The sequence below is a fragment of the Pteropus vampyrus genome, unplaced genomic scaffold (assembly GCF_000151845.1).
Source record: "Pteropus vampyrus isolate Shadow unplaced genomic scaffold, Pvam_2.0 Scaffold15, whole genome shotgun sequence".
In the NCBI taxonomy this organism is placed as follows: Eukaryota; Metazoa; Chordata; class Mammalia; order Chiroptera; family Pteropodidae; genus Pteropus; species Pteropus vampyrus.
The window spans coordinates 3,237,977-3,242,459 of record NW_011888796.1 but is presented as its reverse complement, the minus strand read 5'-3'; the positions used below and the strand labels follow the sequence as shown (position 1 = coordinate 3,242,459).

Genomic DNA, 4,483 nt, shown 5'->3' with positions numbered 1-4,483 from the left:
ATAAAGACTAATATCTTCAGAGTTCTCATATCCTGATTAGGTTTGTGTCAACTCAAAGTGAAACCACCCTCAGCTCAGTAATATACGTGCCATGGAGAGTACAGCCTGTTCCAGACCAGAAGCAATTTCTGTTCTGACAGTTCTCTGTTATTAAAAAGTTAAGGAAGGTAGAAAAGGGAATACAAAGATTGGAACTCTCAAAGATGAAGCTACAAAGATAATAGCACTGAGCTTTCTGCTTAGGGATGGAAGGAAATCCACAGTGACTTTCGTCAGGAGGAGGTATCAGAAAACCACAGGAAGGATCAACTACAAGAGGAAAAGGAAATAGAAAAAAACCACTTCTGCCCTATAGATATTACATGAAGATGACAGGGATAAAGGATAATCATCAGTGAGAAGGGAGCAAGCATCGGGGTAATGGAAGACCATCACCTTTGTCACTGTTGCAAGTTAAAAGAGCATCACTGGGAGTGATGACTTCATATCTTCTTCATTTTTGCATATGGCAAATGATTGATGAGAAAACAGGCAAGGGGGCTTCTTGCGGGTGTCCTTAGAGATAACCACAGACAATGATTCTGATTGGCTTTTTGGAGTGTCTCTCAGGCTGAGGAAGAGGGTGTGGTGAGAAGCAGTCAAAGATTTTCCTGATTTTGGAGGAGGCTGTTATGTGCTTGCAATAGGCATACTATCCCCATTGCCACTGGGGAGAGAGTCACCTGCCCTGGTGAATGAGGTCACATGAAGTTCTGGAGTATCACTGGTGAATATTTTGCATCCAGAATGAGTGTCTACCTCAACAAAGATTAGAAAATGAGCTTTATCTTCACTGTCCCGTGTACCTCTAAAATGCGAAGACCAACCATTGAGTAGAGCTTTAGAATTTATAAACTATCTTTCACATGACATGCAATCTCATGTGATCTTGCCAGCAACCATGATGGGAAATATAGTCATTATCCCTACTTGGCAGGTAAAGAAACCAAGACCCAGAGGGGTAGCATGAGTATTCAAAGTCTCACAGTCATGAGAGAGTCAAGGAGGGGCTCAGATCATGAAGGGGAAGAGTGCATGCTTCATCACTCTCCCTCAAACCAACGCCTCTGCCAGTTAGAATCTGTTAACCCAGCGTTTTCACACATCCTCTCATGTAATCTCAAAACTTACCTGTGAGGTAAGTGTGTTTAATCCCATTTATTTATCTCAAAAATCCCTATGAAATTTTATTAATATTTTTAGAGATGAAGAAACAGGTTTACAGAAGCGAAATCAATTAAATGTGTTTAATCCCATTTATTTATCTCAAAAATCCCTATGAAGTTTTATTAATATTTTTAGAGATGAAGAAACAGGTTTACAGAAGCGAAATCAATTAAATTAGAGAAAGAGCTGGGTTTGAATCTGTGAGTGAATTGTTGGTTGCAAATAAAGCCTAGGCCCCTTTTCTAGACCCACTGCAGCTACCAGGGTGCATAGTCAAGGCCAAGTCTCAGCTGCAGGTATGGAATCTGCCATGTCTGGAAGACCTCACTGAATGTTGTGATCGTCTTGTTCTCTGCCTCTAGGATATACTCTCTCTCTTTTCTTTCTGCGCTCTCTCTCTCTCTCTCCCGCCTAAACCATCTCTGCACAGTCTCAAGGTCGTTTCAGAAACAATTATTGAGTACAACAAGGATGGCTCTATGACAATCCCGGTCATAATCGCACTCACTCAGCAATGCGTTAAGATGCCTCCCTTCTGTGCCTGTCCCACTGCAGCCTGGTTTCTCACCTTAGGGGGCTGGCATTTACCCAGAATCCCCTTGGTGCAGAACACAGCTGCTGAGACCACAGGGATTGATAAAAGCAGCTGACATCACAGTGGCTGATTTTGTCGAGTTTATTTCAGGACTCTGTCTACATTCAAGACAAGTTATTATTATTTTTTTTTTTACCAACACAAACCCTTCACAGGATTTACTCTATTCGCTGACAAATAACTTTTGCAGGAACAGAGATTGGGGCCCAGACTTGAGTTTTTGACTTGGTATAGGTCGGGTGCCCAAGAATGCCCTCCGATCCCCACTTCTCCCACTTTCCAATTACGGCTAAACCTGGACATGCTCAGCATAGGCAAGAGTTAAGGCCGATTTACTGCCTGCTTGGCTTGGTCTCTGGGATTTAAATCCATTAAGGCCGGATTCCTCCTGTTTCCTTCTGTAATCTTCCTTGTAACTTTCCAATTTGAATTTGTTTAAATTGTCACTAGATTGTAGAGCCTTGCTTCAAAAGACTTGTTCCATTGTGAAATGAAAAGAGTTTTCTTAATATGTAAATGATTATGCAAATCATGTCTTTCCACCACCAATTCCTTCTTCCCAACCCAATGCCTGGCGCTCAGCCTGCTGCTGCTTCAGAGCTTGTTGGAGGTCACCTGGGAGCAGGAATCTGGGGCAAATGTTACCATGACTACTGCTTATTGAGCACTTACTCTGTGCCAGGACTGGTGCCAAGCCATCATAGGCATCATCTCATTTTCCTTCATAACAACTCTTAGGCTTAGATATTATTAATATTCTAATATTATCTAATTAATAACATTTTGATATTATTAATATATTTTAAAAGAGAGGTTGAGTGACTTGCTCAAGAGTATACAGCTTTTGGCAGGGCCAACGTTGTACCTTGAGATCCAATTCCCACGAGCACTGTGCTTTCCAGTAAGATGTCTCTACAGTCAAAAACAAGGATGAGTCTACGACCATACCACCCTGAATGTGCCTGATCTCGTCTGATCTCCAAAACTAAGCAGGGTCGGACCTGGTTAGTACTTGGATGGGAAACTACCTAGGAATACCAAGTGCTGTAGGCGTTTTTTTAAAAAAAATACAAAAATCAAAGATGATTGGGCTGGAGGGTGGAAGGACCAAAAGGGGAAGGTTTGAATTACCTTGATGGGATTCCCCTGGGAGAGCAGGCGTAAGACTCAGTACCATATCCTGGGTAATGAAAAGACATAGACTTTAATGTCAGAGACTTAGGTTCAAATACTGCTTTTTGCACTTAGTACGTGCAATTATAGGCAAGATATTCAACTTTATTTAGCCTGTTCCTCACCCATAATGATAATATAATAATAATAATAATAATAATAATAATTTCCCACTAATTTCCCTACCAAGTTTTCTTATATTGCTTTCTATATTTCTAGGATATGTATGAGTGTATGGCACATGAGAAGTGCCACCAAAATGGTGGATATTATTTGCAATTCACTCATTTGTTTATTCAACAAATATCTGAGTGACTAAGGTTATTTTATTGATTTTACCCCATAAGCACAGTGCTTAGGCCTAAAGAACTTTTTAAGTGCCTATAAGAATAATGTTTGATGCTTAAAATAAAATTATTAGCTCCAAGACAGGAAGCAGCTTTCTATAGATTCAAAATTAATAAATGCTTAATTGAGCATCTACTAAACTAACATTATATCAACCAGTCAACTGTTGACAATTTAATTATTTTATAGTTATGTATAAATAATAAATATATAAATATAATAGAGTTTATAACACAAGAATAAAGTGAAGAATTTAACATGTTAAAGGATAATTTTTTTTGAGATTAAAAAGTCATATATATATACATGTAAATATATGTCCAGTATTTTATTTAACATATTAATGAAGGAGGAAATCGGTAAGAAGTTAGACTGGTTCAAAGAAGGATTCAAAGACCAGAGACATATGTAGGTCATGAAATAAATTTACAAATAAATGCAAAACTGGCTTTTTCTATAATGAAGAGAAGGGGAAGAAATCAATTGTTCCTTCACCAGACAGAATTAATTTGCATGTTTATAGACAATAATTATTTGCATTACTATCATTTTAAAAGATAACTTACAAAATTATAAGAATAGCTCAAAGAAAATAAAAAGTTTAAATCCGGAATCAGATAAGCCAAAATAGTGTGCTCCAGATACACATAGTTTGCTAATGAATATATCCAGTAGATTTGGGGGTACTTTTGGGTACATTTCAAAGTCTTTCACAATTTTTTTTTTTGACAGTCTCTCCCCCTTCCCTTGTTATTACAGAATCTCAAAGAAAGATTATTCTTAACCACAAAGTAAGGCTGACCTCAACAGGTCTGGCCTGATTACTTGTATAAACAAAGGGTGTTCATTAACATCTAGGCCTCCTTAAGTTTGCTTTACAAATCTTGAGCCATACGGTATTGAACAACTAGTAATGTCACAAAATTAATTTCTGTCTGGGAGTTTTCACAAGGATGGATTTTAAAGCCTCTACTGTTTGCTTTCTTGAGAAGAGGAAACCGGTCCTAAGAAACTCTTTCCACCAAAGTTCACCTGCAATTCCTATGAATTTAGGTGAATTCCTCTCTTCTTAAGGGCCCTAAATATCCTATGGTTCCTGGCCTTCCAGGAAGTAATCTTCTTAACCACCTGAAAGGCTGGCACCCTGTCGACCAGGGACCA

General features: G+C 38.6%; 1 pseudogene; it reads left to right on the top strand.

Annotated features, from left to right (window-relative positions):
- The first annotated feature begins 2,735 nt into the window (after positions 1-2,735).
- On the top strand, positions 2,736-2,854 carry LOC111735968 (annotated as a pseudogene).
- The last annotated feature ends 1,629 nt before the right edge of the window (positions 2,855-4,483 follow it).